The 16,914-nt window shown below is 40.9% G+C and overlaps 1 protein-coding gene across 2 annotated transcripts in view; it reads right to left on the minus strand.

Moving 5' to 3' along the window:
* PCED1B (PC-esterase domain containing 1B) overlaps positions 1-16,698 on the minus strand; it is a 137,361-nt gene extending 120,663 nt beyond the window's left edge. For both annotated transcript variants that reach the window (XM_009425528.5, XM_063785710.1), the window contains exons 1-3: positions 11,408-16,698; positions 11,011-11,093; positions 7,043-7,208 (exon numbers count right to left, since the gene is read on the minus strand). The gene's annotated coding sequence lies outside the window, so the exon portion shown is untranslated. The remainder of the gene's footprint in view (positions 1-7,042; positions 7,209-11,010; positions 11,094-11,407) is intronic.
* Positions 16,699-16,914: the final 216 nt, after the last annotated feature.

A 16,914-nucleotide genomic window follows, 5' to 3' on the forward strand; every position in this document is an offset into this window, starting at 1 on the left:
ATTGAAAATTAGGCCTAACTCAAAGAAGGCTGACACTCTTGGTTTTGGTAAGATCCTAAAATCACCATACATTTATTCATTTATATAAGTATTTATTGATAACCTGTGTCCAGGCTTTATTATATACCTTTTTATATACTTAGATAAACAGGTAACATCCTGTTTTACACAGACCCTACTGAATAATTTGCTGTATTTGTTCTTCATTATTTTTGAAAAAGATACCAACTTTGGAGTAATTCAAACAAGTTATAGTTTTAATTTGCATATAGTCTAACTTCCCAAATCTACTTCCCACCTGTATTTCCAGAATATGTTATTAAACCTTGTTTAATGGACAGCAGGAAAAACGAAAGTGTAATTTCCTAAAAACGTGCTGTGTCATGAAGTAAGATGATCACGATGGAAAGCCAGATGCTGCCATTAGCTAACTCTTCAAGGCTTACTCTGAGGCCTGTACCTTGTTGGCAGTCTCTGGTGTTGGGGACCTTCATTCCTGCTCCAGCTGGAGGGCTTGGTGCAGCAACCTTAAGGCTTCTGGGCTAGGAACATCTGCTTTATCTTAAGAAAGCTCTACAGATCAAGCAGTAGCAGAAGTAGTGGGGAGGCAGCCTCCTCTAAACAACAGCAATGTAATTTTGAACTACAATTGAGGCATGTGCTTATGTGCTAAGAGCCAGACACTGGGCTGTTCCCAGGGGTAACGTTCTCTGTCTCTGGTGCAGGGGTGCTAAGGCGACAGACCAGAGTATGGAGAAAGCTGCATGTCCAGCTTTGACAGGCCAGATTTTAATGAACTGAAAAGCCTCTTTCCAGACTTCAAATATTTCTGCTTTTAAGTCATAAGTTGGACTTGAGGCAGAGGGCCTGAGTTTGAATCTAAACTCTATCACTTACTTTCTCTGTGGGCTCAGTTTCCTTATGTGTCAAATGGGAGAGATTAGCATCCAACTTGCAGGTTTGGTGTGAAGATAAAAGTGTAAAAGATAAGCCTCTAAGTGGCACATAGTGGATACTCATGAAGGTGTGCTGAATCTGAATTCTGATAGCTGCTCTCTCTGTACAAGTGTGCTCCTGTGTTATGGCTTTGCATCTTTCCCCAAGCCCAGTAAATCTGTAGTCAATTATCTAAGTCCTAGATTCCCATCTGGAATCACAAGAGGAAGAAAGAACTATGCAGACATACAAAGGGCTTCCCCATTGTGTACCTCTAAATAAATTATGTGTGTGTGTGTGTGTTTTTTTTTTTTTTTTTAGATGGAGTCATGCTCTGTCACTCAGGCTGGAGTGCAGGGGCGCAATCTCGGCTCACTACAAACTCTGCCCGCCACCACACCCAGCTAATTTTTGTATTTTTAGTAGAGACGGGGTTTCGTCATGTTGGCCAGGCTGGTTTCGAACTCCTGACCTCTGGTGTTCCACCTGCTTTGGCCTCCCAAAGTGTTGGGATTACAGGTGTGAGCCACTGTGCCCAGCCATGCAATTCTTAAAATTACATTCTTAAAAAAAAAATTGCATTTTGGCTACACTTTGGACATATATGGTTCTCTGCAAACAGGTCCCACAGATTTCTGATGCAAACTAAAAGGCAGTACAAATCTGGTAAAATCTGATTGTCTGAAGCCTCTCAATCTTTCTCCTCCTTTTGGGAGGTGGGGGTAGAACAGGGGAATAGGATTTGAAGCAGGAGCGTCATCAGTATGGAACAATGCAGTATAAAGCATGAAAGCTGAGCAAACAGTCAGATCTGGACAAGCTTCTTTCTCTTTGTTGCCAAATTTGGAATAAAAAACGCCTCATCATGTCATGGTTGTGAAGATTGAACTAAATCATGTATGTAAGCTGCCTAACACCGTGCCTGATACATAGTATATGTTCAAGAAAAGTGAGGTATTTTCATTCCCCTTCTGTGATTCCTAAATTCAGAGATTTTCCCATCTTCTGAATTTCCATAGCCGTCTCTGATACCATATATTATGTCCTCACTTGTACAGTATTATGTAATTGAGTATAAATCCTCTCCCCTACTTCTTTAGAACAGGGACTCTGTCTGAGCATCTTAGTATATCCCAGAGACCAAACCCAGTGCCCAGCTTTACAGAATGAATAAGACATCCCCAAGTCATTGGGAGGGGATTGTGTATGTTTTTAAATAATGCTAGCTCTGTTGTCCAGTTTTTGGTAATAGATTGTAAAGGCAAACCTAACAAGAGTGAAGGAATATCAGTTAAGAGGAAAGGAAAGGAAATTCCATTTGCTTTTGCACACAGCAGGGCAGTCGTATGTGCAAGGGCTGACATGCCCAAGAAGCTGTTACCGCTCTCTGCAGGCTGAGGCTCTTTACTGTAAAAATGAAACTTTAGTCTCTTAGCTGAAGGAAGGAAGCACTTGAATAATCCCAGTACTCCCTGGAGCCCAGGGAAGAATTGAAGAGTCTTCCAAAGGGCATAAGAGAAAGGCAGGTACTATGTCTATTACAAACACTGGCAAATAATGTGACCTTACAGAGTTTTTAAGAGACCACACATTGGAAGGCATCATGGTAAAATAATGTACCTTGGAAGTAGCTTTTTATGACAAACACTCAAATTTCTAATTACTGAGGTCCAACATAAAGATTGTGATTAAAATCACAAACAAAGCTTCAGCTAAAATCACCGTTTTGTTAAATAGAAACAGCCAGGGAAATAGTGAGTGGAAGTGGGTGCTTCATTTCCTGCACTAACATCATGGAATATGGAGAGATATATTTTCCTCCAGGATAGAAACTTAATGAAGTATAGAGAAATTTGCTAAGAGAATCTTATTAAAATGGATCTTACTTAAAATTCTAAAGCATAGCTTTTAGTCTTTAAACAATCAAGACTCTGTATTTGGAAGTCATTAGGAAATAAAGCCACTTTTCAGTGGACTGAGAGGAATCCCCTGATGCAAGTTTGGCAGAAGTTTCCCTTGGATAATAGATAGGGAGTGTATCAAGTAATTCCAGATTTTATGCTGTGCTTGGTGCAGTATTGGCCATAGAACAAGTGTTAAATAAAATAATAGCAACATATGACATGGAAAGCCTGATTGATTCTCCTATTCTTACTGCTAAACCCACATACCAGATGGTAATACACACCCATAATCAAGCACAGAGCTCGCGTGGGCTGGGGGTTGGCAGCTCTGAGTCAGGTGGGCTGCCTTTTCTCTGGCCCTGTTATGGAGGGGCTACACGACCCCCACCAACAGCTTATGAGGGGCAGTGCCGGTGCCTTTGAGCGATCAGAGAACCCATGAATGGATAATCCATGAATGATACTGAATTCCTTCAAAGATATACAAAATGACATTGGCTCCCTTTACCATGAGAAGAAGCGACTTTCTAATAAGATCTGTAAATAAACCGAGGTACCTCAGCTAGAACAAGCACAGTTGGTTGCTTATGAGACACTTGGAAGTATTTATTGGCTCTTTAAAAAAAATTTACCTTGAAGACATTATGCTGAGTGAAATAAGCCAACCAAAAGAACAAACACAGAACGATTCCACTTAAAAGGGGTATCTACAGGAGACAAATTCACAGGCAGAAAGTAGAAATGTGGTTGCCAGGGGTTGAGGGTAGGGAAGAATTAGGAGTTTTTTTTTAATGTGTTTGGAGTTTCGATTTTGCAAGACGGAAAGCGTCTTGTGGGTGGATGGTGGTGACAGTGGCACAATAAAGTGAATGTACTTAAGGCCCCTAACTGTAAATTTGAGAATGGTTAAGATGGCAAATTTTGTGTTATGTGTATTCTACCACAATTTCAAAATATGTAAATAATATAGACATAAAAATCTAATAAGTACTTATTTCTTCTGATGATCAGTGAAAACCATGGTGATCTTTCCCCCATCCTAAAATAATAGCAGATGCATTTTGAAGCATTTAAAGGCAGTCTTCCAACACTCTAATATAGGTGTTGGTTCCCCTAGAAAGTGAACTCATCTAGGGCAGAGTGATGTTGTTCTGATCTTTATGTCCTTGTGGCTTTGTGATCTTTATGTCCTTGTGGCACAGGTCCTTGAAACATGAGAGTCATAGCATCCCTTGGCTTCTATTATTAAGGCAACCCAAATGTTAAATAGACTCTTCAGTTGTACCAAAAATCAATTTTTCAGAAATCAGACCACTTACAAAGCAATTGAATTCAGTGGGAGGAGAAATGTATTTCTCTTTGAGATTTGAAGTTACATACATCAAACTTCAAAGAACACCAGAGCATTCTTTCATGCTGCATATGGTTTTTGAACTGAAGAGCTCAAACCTCTGGTGCTATGACCTCATGTTTCCCTGCAACTGTGATGCGGGACATCAAACTTCACGTTGGACCAAGCTTTGTGTGTGTTTGTCATTGACTCAGCAGAGAAGAACCTGACCAATAATCACCTGAAAGAAGACACTAGTTACATCTAAAAGTGAAGCTCATGTTTGCATGATCAAAGCAGCTTCTCAGGGAACCTCATACCTTTCATTGATTATATTTCTGATTAGTGACACAGACGGCTCCCAAAACATTTCTTACTTGAAATTCAAGATGAGGCTGCTTCTCTTGCATTTATAGATTCTGCCATGCAATTAAAGTTTTATGGAGTATCTTTGTGTATTAAGGGTTTTGTCTCCCCAGTAATGTCTCCTAAGTCACTTTTGCAGTAAAAATATCATATTTTATTAGTAAATTTGGGCTAGATCCTATGTTGAACACATTGTCTTTGTTAACCACAAACTGTTACCAAACACTTCCTGGGTGAAATATGTTTGCAATTCATAATTAATTGATTGGCTGAATTACTATGGATTGCGTGAAAATTATTTATTGAAGTGGAACCCTATTGCGCTTTCCTCTTTGTTGACAAAAGCTCACATTACGGCCTCCAAACACAGCATTTTTGTTTTTAACCTCAAAGTGGGGACAGAAGAAGTGGTTGCTGGCTGTCCTCTGGATTAGTGATTTACAGGACTAATTGTCCATTCATTTTACCCCTCACTTCATCCAGTTTTCAGCTCAACAAAAGCACATATTGTTTCATTTAGAGACATGATCCCCATAGGAGGAGAGGAAAAAGCAAGAAGATTCATGAATGATTCTGGCCACTAACAAACATCTTCCAAGCCAACCATTCAGGCCAATTCTAAACTCCATTGCTGTGTGTGGGTACATGAAGTAGAATCTCCATTTTATTAACTTAAAAATCACTAAAGAGTTTGATATACTGCCCAAATTTCAACATGGTTTAGAATCATAGAGGTGTTTACTACAAGGGATACCAGAGATCATCATGTTCAGTGATTCCCATTCTTGGTTCCATATGAAAATCACCCGAGGCACTTTTTAAAAGTGCTGATGCATAGATCCTACTCCCAGAGATTCTTATTTAACTGACCTTAGGATGCAGTATTTAAAAGTTTTAATAGCCTTTTTAAAAAGTTTTTCAGGTAATTCTATTGCACCCCCTTCTCTCCTTGCACAGGCCTGGCACATAACTAGTTTTCAATGAATATGTTATAAATGCATGACTGAATAGAGATAAATATGAGGGAACACATTATTTCCACATATGGAATTTTATAGAGATGGAATAAAATAAAGAGCCAGAAACGACCATTACAGTTTTGAATTTTGAAAATTCCTGAAATTCCAGAAACTTGCCATTTTCTTCCTAAAATGTCAAATCTCCTCATCATCACTCTAAGTCTCTTTTTCCCAGAATCCTCAACTAAAACCACCAGGCAGGTGTAAGATACAGACAAAGAGGGATGGCTTTGCCTGTGAAGACTTTTAAAGACAATAATAAACCAATTAAAACTAAAAAAAAAAAAAAAAAAAAAGTTTTTCAAGTACTTGTAATGTATAGCCAGGGTTGAGAATCACTGATATAGCTCAACTTGCCACCTGCCTCCATTTACAGAGAGAGGAAGGAAAGTGGTTTGCTGAAAGTTGCGATAAGACTGGCAGCAGTATGCAAGCAGGGACTTCTACATCCTAAATCTAGTACTTGAATCTTCTTGAAAATTTCTTCTACAGTATTCTGCCTCCAATTCTGTTCTTTGGAAAGTGCAAAAACATAAGTACAGTACTATCAAGTAGGTGATTTTCATTCAACCTAGAAAAATTCCAAATTGAGATTAAAGGCCAACTGGAAAGTTTATTTTAGTTTTCATTTCAAGACCTGAATCATGATTAATCCAAAAGATGAAAGAATTCTATCTGTGGTGAGGACTCTGCCAAAGGAAGACAAACAAAAGTCGGTGTGTGCCCCAAAGTATTACATACTTGTAAAATTATTACTATTATTTTTTGTAGAGACAGGGTCTCACTATATTGCCCAGACTGCTCTCAAGTAATCTTGCCTTGGCTTCCCAAAGTGCTAGAAGTACAGGTGTGAGCTGCCATGCCTAGCCATTAAAATTAAACAGATTAATCAGAGGCATGAAGTTTAAAGAAGAGAAGAAAACAAAATGAAATAATAAGAGTGGTTGTAATGAAAGCTGGCCTTGGACTGATTCTAAAGAAGATGCCATTCTGTTGTAAAACTCAAGTAATGAAAGCCTAAGAGAAAATGCAAAGGGCCAATAAATATGTGAAAAGATGGTAGGTCTCACCAGTGGTCAGAAAAATAAAAATTAAATTGCAATTTAATCGAAAAGATTAGGAAAAGTAAAAAGATGATCATACAAGCCTGGCGAAGATGTGGGGAAAAACACAATCTGATGTACATTTGGGAACTGTTTTGCTTCCAGACAGAATCTGAACAACAGGAACGTGTAGGGTGCAGAAGATTCTGGGAGAGGAAGTCATTGGGAAACAGCTGTCATCAACTGTCATTGCCATTTAGATAGCTGAGCCAGTATGTTTAGGTCCTTGTGTGTGGTGAGCATGGGCAGCTTCTAAATCAGCACCTGAGAAGCTCATCAGCACTCGGGCTACTTTCCCTGTGTTTTGCCTCCTGCTCACATCCTAAGTCCACTCTAGCAGCAGATCTCAGGGTTATCCAACTGGAAAAAGCAATGCTTACTCACCTGTGTCTATCTGGAAATCCTCATCATCTTGCAAGTCAACAATTTGCACCCTCCTGGATAGAAGACTTCCCACCAGCTTGGTTGCTGCCTACTGTTTACTGAGGGCTCACTGGTATTAGGCATACCATTTCACTTGCTCATATTGTCATTTTGTCCTCCAACAATCCTACAAAATAATAATTATTTACATCCTTATTTTATATATGAGAAAACTGAGGTCCAGAAAATTTAAATGTCTCTCCTAAGGACACCCAGCATGTAATTAGGAATAAAGATCCTCATTTTTCTGGTTTAGGAGTCTTACCTGATGTAAAAGAGAAGTTTTGGGAATTAAGACGTATTTACTTTTCTACCACTTTCCTCCTTAGGGGGACATTGTATCTGTTGTGGAACTGGCTAGTGGGTGGGAGGCTAGCCCAGGTCTAGTGACACCTGCACCTGAGCCTGAGTCCCCAGCTGGCATCCTCTCATCCCTGAGGCACTGCATCCTTCCCTGCCAGGGTCACTGCCAGCCCCATCTGCCTGTTGGTGCCTGTGCCACCTCCACTGCCACTGCTGCTGCCTGCTGGAGTCTGGCCTCTCTGCCCAAGTTGGTGTTGGGGGCCATACCAAGGCCCTTCTAGTGCTCTAACTTTGATGCATTATACTTTCTGCTTCTTCTGGGAAAATGGTCACAATCTCAACATGTTCACCCCACTTTACTCTCTTAAATTTGGGCCCTTCGGCCTGCCATCTATCAGCTCCCTCCCTGTGTCCCATGGAGAACAAGAGAGAAGCCTTCCTCCTCCTATGGCAGAGTTTATGCTGTCCCTTCTCTCACAGACATGCCGGGAGAGGCAATACAATGGTTCATGGATACAGGAGAGACTTTGACCCCACCAAGATTCCCAGCCTCTTGATATGGATGTGGCACAGTGCACCTAGGCTTACGGTGTTTGGCCCCGGCATTCACCAATCAAACTTTAGGAGAATCTTTCATGAACATGAATCAACAATGAAGAATATCAAGGTTGACACTCGCCCACCCCTAACTCTGAACAAAGAATCAGGGCACTTGGTATCATGAAGAATTGCTTCAAGGAGATTAACCAAGAAAATCAGAACTTCAGGACTTCCTATGCTTGAGCCCTGGCCAGGTAACTGAGATGGGGGTAGGGGACGATCTGCAGGAGCCCTCTGCCATTATTGGGGCATCCCCTGTCCAGAGTGGGTTCCTAGGAGGCAGAAAGGAACAGGTCTTGGGGAGAAGGTGCCACAAAGGGAAGGCTGCGGGCCCCGGAAGCAGAGGAAGCAAGGCCCTAATGTATGTTTGCCAGAGGTGGAGGAAAGCAATTTCACCTGGATGAGAGGCAGAGACTGACAAAGAAAAAAAAAAGCTGGAGGAAAAAGAAAAAGAACACGCTCTAACAGGAGAGATTTATTTTTTCTTTTAAACATTTTACAGAAAAGATAGAGAAGCGGGGAGGAGGGAAAACAGAGAAGTGAGGCTGATGGGTCCCTTGTGGGGAGGGGCCCCATAAAGGAGATGGGCGCCCAGGGACCCTATGAGGAGGCTCGACGCCTACAGTCTGGGGCCTAGGATGACAGACATCATGGGCAAGGCAGGTTGAGAGGCGTGTTTGCTGATGCTTTTCCATGACTTCACCTTATCCTGAGCACCAGGTCAGAGGGCTGTTCTGAGGGAGCTGGGGAACTCCTAGAAGTCTATACTTTCTCATAGGCACCCACTTTTCTTCCCATTAGGCAACTCACACCCCTAGGCTAAGGTGTCTTCAACACAAAGATTACCTCAAGGTTAATTATTTAATTCTACAAACAAGAAAAATAATGCAGTAAAGGGAAATGTGAATAATTTATGTGAGAAAACAGCTCTTGACTTTAAAAAGAGAAAATGGAAAACACCAAGTCTTTTACTTCAGCTATAAAAATGGTCCTTTTTTGATAAAAATGTGTATTTTGAAAAATAAATAAATAAAATGGTCTTTGTGGACTCTTGTGGCCAAGCAGAAAGGGCACCGGGCCAGGAGCAAAGCATTTACCTTCTGGCAATGGACCTGTCACACACCTGCTGGGTGACTGTGGGTGAGTTGTTTACTCTCTAGTCTTGTTAACTCCTCTGTAAAATGATGAAAGGATATTGAAGTTCTCCTCCAGATTTAAGTTTCTATTTGTGTTATAAGCTTTTTAATTAAAAATTGTACAATGCTAACGGCATCATTATTAGAATATCTAGAAAGTATTTCCCAACACTCACAAGAAAATGAAGTCACTGTAAGATCGTGTTTGTCATAATACATGTCAATTCACCTGTGCTCTCTTGAAAGCCATTGTCACTTTCCATCACTCCTTTAATCATGCACTGTATTCACTCTTTCTCCTCGTAACTTTTTCCTTCCACAAACAGCATTAAAGCTGCTTCTTACTAGAACCTTTTTAAAAGGGACAAAATATTTTCTCCAAAAAAATCCAACTAGGATCGACTATTTTGGGTAAAGCAATGACAAAACAAATTTTAAGATTCAGTTTTGAGCAACAGTTTCCACCCCCTCTGCACATAATCATATAGCCACCCTCATGCATTTTATTTTCCTTTTCATAGGTCCCCATGACCTCAGGCCCTAGTCCGCTAAGTAATTTTCCTCCCATCAAGCCCATTTCTACCAATGCTGCATGCACAGCACTATACACTTTTTTTTTTCTGAAACACTGCTTCCACCCTTCACCATCTGTATTTATGCAGAATAAAGTCCAATATCTTGATGAACCCTCAGAACTTTCTTTCCGCACTGGTCTGTGTCTCTCTGAGCAACTTTAGCCACCTGCACTCCCTTACACAGCCTGTTTCAGCCTGTCAGAAGATTCCCTGTTCTAGGCACATTCCAGACCCTCTTCACTTGAAACATCTCCCCCACCGCCCCCCACCGCGTTCACTCTGTCAATCAAACCCCAGTCATCTTTCCAAACTCAGCGGAGACTCCCACTCCCCTCTGTATAGGAGCTTTCCCTGAACTCTGCATCTTGAAGGGTGCTATCTCTGCTTTGTAAGGTCCACAGCCTGAAGCGGCAAAAGAAATGACCAAATTAGACTCAGAGATATTTCCCAATGGGGCTTGGATTTCCTTAGCAGGGTGAGTCCATTTTTAGTCGGCATGAGCGTAAGGTCTGCCTAAAATATGGTCAGATGAGACAGAAGTCAGAGTACAAAAGGAGGTCCCTGCCCAGTCTCCACGGTACAGGGCTGGGGAAGCCCGGGGCGAGCCGGCTTCCTGGGAGTTGGAGAACGTAAGGAAGGGGCAGAAGCTGTGGGGCCTGGGATTGGAGGCAGGAATTCAGATTGCACCAGTGGAGGCTGCTGTGGGTGCCTTCACCTTCACTCACCAAGTGTGGTCATCTGGGTCCCAACTATTGTGGCTTTCTACCTTCTACCACCTCCACCCTCCAAAAAATCTTTTTAGAGTAATTAGAAGAGGTTTGGTGAAAGTTGAATTCCCTAAGGCCCTAGAGGTATGACTACTTGGGTTTTTTCCCTCCAGGGTACAACATAATTTACTCTTAATCCTTATTCCAATAGGCCAAAGGGAACTTTGTGATAACCTGCAAGTGGTTGTTTGGCTGTGGCCTGATACCCACAGCATTCAGGTGACTTGCCTGGGTGATAATGAAAATGATAATATAATTAACACATTACAGAGCTCTTACCATGTGGTAGACACTGTTGTAAGTATTGTCACTCATTCATGTTTTTAATGCTCATAACATTTCAATACAATGGTTACCATTATCATTCCAGTTATATAATTGAGAAAACTTTTAGTGTCAAAAGGTTAGCTGCTTTGCCCCAAGTCACACAGCTACTAAGTGTCAGAGTACAGCCCAATAACTAAGGTTTTCATTTTGTTTTGTTTCAATTTAGAGGAAGAGCCTTCGCCAAACCTTTTCTACCATGAAGCCAGGGGAGAGAAACTCACATATTTGTAGGAGACAGAGTCTTCAACACTCCCCTGACTTTTCCTCTTACGGCATCCTCTGGGATCTTAGGGCCTCTCATTACCTGAAATGTGAAAATGGCATGTTTAATTATTCATTTTCCATCACCCCTAATGAGGGGATTAACTGTCTAGTGAAACAAAAGGAAATAGTCTGACCTACAGGCTGCATGGACGTGATAATCACTAAAACCTCAAGTCAGTTTAAGCAGACAAATGAAAGGATTTTACTCATCTGGATGCACAGGGGCCATCGGGGTCACTAATTAAAGTCACATAATGGAGCAATGACAATGAGAAAATAAACGTGCTAAAAATTATGTTTCCTTAATTATGTGCACAGGTGCTCTACAGGAGTTTCCAAAGCTCCTTAACTTACCTGATGTCTTACGGCTTTGAGCTTGGGTGGAGAAACGGTAACAGGGCTGTGGCTTGCCGGGAAGACAGAGGAGGAGAGTCTGTAGGCATGGGGCAGGAGTCAATTCTGTCTCAGGTATGGAAGAGCATGAGGAAAGTAGAGGCTAACTTAGAGATCTATTAGTCACAACCTCAAGAACAACTGGTTCATTTTTCATTACTTGGTTGATTGGTTTGACCAAACGTTACTGTGGGAATGATTCGTGAACTATTCTGCTACATGGCATGTAAACACAGCCTTCTAATCTAGACCTTTGCTATTAAAATGGTCATAAATAGCTGCGAATTACTACTGTTGTGCAACTCGTGACTTCATCATGGCTTCTGGCAGTGCAGATGGGAGCCACATTCCAGGCCCTGCTGCAGTGCCCATCTTTCCCGTAACATTTAATGAGCACAGGGTGATTGGTGCTGCACAGATGACAAAATGGCATCCTCCTTGCCCTGTTCTCTTCCAAGATAAGACATTTTTAAAAGGCCATAAAGCCTTGAAAGTCTCCTCACACAGATATTGCGTGACCTATAAATATGCATCTGCTCAAAATATGGCAAAATGCATCACTATTAATAACTCCAAAGAGTCATGGAGATTCAGACAGTCCAATTCCTCTGCCAAAAGTTCAGAATGTTTGCTTAGTGCTTTGATTTTTTTTTTAAAACTCTGTTCTTCGTTTGCTTCAGTACATTTTCTATTTAGATACTCCACCGAGTATGTGTCAAACTTTATCTGTGCCCTTACTTGGACATAAGAGAGCATACAAGACAGGAATGGAAGGCCTTTAACGTTATTGGGGTTTTAAAAATTGTGCTTGCTTCACAAATATTTTCCATTTCTCTCTACCATAGCAACCATTACCTTCACCATATATGCAAAAATGGCTAAAGGAAAAGTGAGGAAACTCTTCTAAATTACTTATACTGATAATTATATTGTATTATTACCTATTTCTTGAACAATAACTGTTTCTAGGCACGGTGCTCCTATACGTCATTGCTAAGCCTCAATGTTAAGTTAACAATCAATCCTATAAATTAGGTGTTATTACCATTTCACACACCAAGACTCAGCAATTAAGTAACTGGCCCATTGGACACACAAGCGACTCTCAGGACTGTAACTCAAACCCAAGGAAGGCTCTTTAGCTTGTGCCATATGAAACCACCAGTGGTAAATCATTCCTGACCAAAAATGGCAGTTTTATGGTTCAACCTAATAGCAAAATGTGTTGCCCTGGAAGGAAATCTAGACTCTCTTCCTGATGTTACAAAGACGCTTTGCAGACTGACACCATGTTGCAGGGAAAACTGTATAACACAGTACTGGGGTAGAGGGATAGGTGAATGGGAATGTAGTTTATTATCTTTGCAGCAATTATTGATATTATTACAAGTAAAGACATGATGTGAAACTGCAAAAAAGTAGCAAAGCCTGACAATATGTCTACATTTTTGGATATCTGAAATATATTTACATTTTTAATACACTTACTTTTTTGGATGCATTCTATCTGAAAGTTTCCACATGTAATCATGCTCACCAGACTTTTCTAAGGGTTGAAATGACTTCTAGTATTTAAAAGCTAATGATGTTAAGACATAATTTTGGTAGGCCATGTGTTTTAATGAACAGGTAGTTGATGAGTCTATAACATGGATGTATTAAAAGGATAATTTGGTAAAAGCAATTTAGTTTCTTGGGAACTACTTGGGAGTCAATAGATAGAAGCTATTGTTTAGGACAAATGATTTCTCTGAGTTCTCTCTTAGAAATAATGCATAATAAATTCAAATCTTCCCCCTCCTTTTTTTTTTTTGAGATGGAGTTTTGCTCTTGTTGCCCAGGCTGGAGTGCAATGGTGCCATCTCGGCTCACTGCAACCTCCGCCTCCTGGGTTCAAATGACACTCCTGCCTCAGCTTCCTGGGTAGCTGGGATTACAGGCATGCACCACCACGCCCAGCTAATTTTGTATTTTTAGTAGAGACGGGGTTTCTCCCTGTTAATCAGGCTGGCCTCAAGCTCCCAACCTCAACTGATCCGGCCATCTCAGCCTCCCAAAGTGCTGGGATTACAGGTGTGAGCCACCGTGCCCGGACCAAATCTTCCTTTTAATTCAGTTTTTTCCCTGTGATCCATATTATAGTTTTCCCCATATAATCTCCATATAGTCAAGAATGGGAAAGGGGGCTCATGATGATAATTGCATGTAATATAGAATGGCTACTGAACAGTGGATTGTTAAGTGCATAAAAATTGGGGAGACTTTGTGTTACAAGTTTTGGGGCAAGAGATAAACAATAGGAAAAGGCTCAGTCATTGAGTCTTAGAAAGAGATTTCAGGCACTGAAGGAAATTCATTTTACTGAAAAAGAAACGAACGAACAAGAAAGCCCAGTAAGTGACAGCTTCACTCACCGGTGGTATCACAGTGACTAACATTTAGTTCTCTTGACTCCTGGACCAGTGCTCTTGCCCACTCCCCAGCCCCACCTCAAACCATAGGTTGGTTCCAAGTAAATATGTCTTCTCCTTGAAACCATCTGGTATAGATAATAATAATAAAAGATGTGCCTAACAAGTAATTCTATTACAATATCAAGTATCCTAGGTGATATATTTAAGATGGAATGGAATAAACTAGATTCTTCGTATTTGAAACAAGATGATCAAATAACTTTTTTTTTTCTTTTTTTGAGATGGACCTCACTCTGTCGCCCAGGCTGGAGTGCAGTGGCACGATCTCGGCTCACTGCAACCTTCACCTCCCGGGTTCAAGTGATTCTCCTGCCTCGACCTCCTGAGTAGCTGGGACTATAAGGCATGCATCACCATGCCTGGCTAATTTTTTTTATTTTTAATAGACACAGTGTTCCACCATACTGGCCAGGCTGGTCTCGAACTCCTGATCTCAGATGATCTGCCCCCCTCGGCCTCCTAAAGTGCTGGGATGACAACCATAAGCCACCATGCCTGGCCAATCAAATAACTTTTAGTCAACTCTGAAAGGCTAAGTGAAGAAGACATAGACTTATTACCACAATCCAGTCTGATTGGTCTTTCTTAAGGCCAGAAAGTGTGAAAATATTTCTTTTCTATTCTCCTTTTTCTAGACTTTATATTTACCTCCTGTATGGAAGACATCAGATTTCAGATACTTAAGAGTACACTTGATTTGAGTTTCTGACTCAATATTTTGGATGGAAATCTGAACCAAAACAAAGTTAATGATAGCTTTACTGTATTACCTGTAAAACAAACAAAATAAGTGAAAGGGAGAAGAAGTGCTTTAAATGCAAGAATTCCTAATATCTTTTTTAGTATAAAGATAAGCACATATAAGGAAAAAGAAGACAAGAATATTCATTGATGGATGGATGGATGATTCAGTTGGTTTCTACATTAGCAATGACTCATGCTGTAAAATTGGAATGTTTAGAAAATAAATCCTACAACTGTACCAGAAAAGACAAGAACATAATATGATAGAGATCCAAGCATGCCAAAAACATCATTTTCTTTTCTTTCCGTATATGACTTTTGAGTGTTCTGAATACTACCCTTGTGTTTAATGATATAGAAAAAGGAAATAAAACGGTAATCACAGTCTGTCAGAAACTGTGTTCCTTTCTGAATGAAAATAAATTCTTCTAAAACAGTATTTATGAATAGTTCTAGATTCAAGAATTTCTATTAATATTTCCACATTGGTCTTAAATAGAATCTGTGAGAATGGTCCTTTTTCCAAGTATGTAAACATTGCTCAGTGTAGCCGCTTGGAGCCACTGAGTTTATACACCTGTACCTGCATTGATGCAAATGTGCTCTCTGCCTTGTGTCTTCATTGGAAAGTCAGCTTTATGACTGGCATGGAATGGATTGGAGCCTGAGAAACTGTGGGCTGATGCTGGAGGTGCCCAGATGGAATGGGAGGCAGGTCTGAACTAGAAAGTCCTTTTCAATTGCTGATAGTGGCTTCTTTAATCAACACTTTATGAATATGACTGGGCCACCTCTCAGTCTTTTTTTCCTGGACTAAGGAAAAGCTAATAGTAATTTCCTGTCTTCCTCATGCTCTTCAGTTTTAGGAGATCTCACAGAAGTACAAAGGCACATGGAAGTGCAGAGGAGTGGCAAAAGGGAAAAGGAAGGTTTTTGAGGGGGTCTTATCTGAATATTAGGCCCAGAAGTTCTCAAACTATTCATTCTGAGAGAGGGAGAAGGAATATCCATTAAAATTATATGCAGAACATGTATTCATTCAAATGGATGCTGTCACTGCTAGTGTGAGAGCAGTGAGTATAAAACCACAGTGGAGACGATCCCCGCTTTCAAGGCATTTACAATGGACAGAAGAGCTTATGTAGTATGTGGTGTGCGGAGTGTGGCAGGAAGGAAAAGCTTTATGTGTGATGGTAAGTAGCCCTCAAAAAGGGGATAGTAAGTGATCTGCTACTGAGGTAATAGCTAGTGTTCCAGTGCTCCTCCTGAAATAGATTACAACTGATGCCCAAAATGGTATCGTGAATTGTTATCCCTTACTGTCTCATGTGGCCTTCTCACTGCTGTGCTCTTCTAAAATGTTACTGGAAAAGTCAGCAAACTCAGTATTTGACAGTGTGAAAGTTTTTCAGATCCCATTCTTTCTTGATAGGAGCGAGAAGGGCCAAACTGAAGCACCTGGTTCCCAGGGGAGAAGGGGACGGGAAAGTCCATTGGTCAGAGATGATTGGTGGCTGGGAATCGAATCTCACTCAAATTAACTCAAATTAAAAACAGGAGTTAACTGTAAAGATTAAGCCAACAATTTTGCACACATCCACAAGCAGGAAACAAAGTCCAGCTAGACTTCATAGCCACCAAAGCTGGGAAAGAGAGAGACTGAAACTCAAGTTGATTGGTCTCTAGTCTCCCACTCTTTCTTTCTCTCTTTTGTTTTTTGACTCTCTCTCTTGAGTCTCTTTGCTTTTAAAAAAATATTATGGCCAGGCGCGGTGGCTCACGCCTGTAATCCCAGCGCTTTGGGAGGCGGAGGCGGGCGGATCACGAGGTCAGGAGATCAAGACCATCCTGGCTTACACAATGAAACCCCATCTCTACTAAAAATAGAAAAAATTAGCCAGGCGTGGTGGCGGGCGCCTGTAGTCCCAGCTACTCGGGAGGCTGAGGCAGGAGAATGGGGTGAACCCGGAAGGCGGAGCTTGCAGTGAGCCCAGATTGTGCCACTGCACTCCAGCTCGGGTGACAGACTCCACCTCAAAACATAAATAAAATAAATAAATAAATAAATAAATAAATAAATAAATAATATTGTTATTAATTCCCTGTGAGTGTTGCATACTCTTTGCTTTTTAAAAGCATGTCTGATTTCCTTTGTTCATAGACTTTGGCTTTGTCTATTTATAATCTTGCTCTTAAGTAGCTTTAGTTGTCCTTGACTTTGGCTTGCACTGGCACCAACCTCAGCCCTCG

This window comes from Pan troglodytes, chromosome 10 (assembly GCF_028858775.2).
Source record: "Pan troglodytes isolate AG18354 chromosome 10, NHGRI_mPanTro3-v2.0_pri, whole genome shotgun sequence".
In the NCBI taxonomy this organism is placed as follows: Eukaryota; Metazoa; Chordata; class Mammalia; order Primates; family Hominidae; genus Pan; species Pan troglodytes.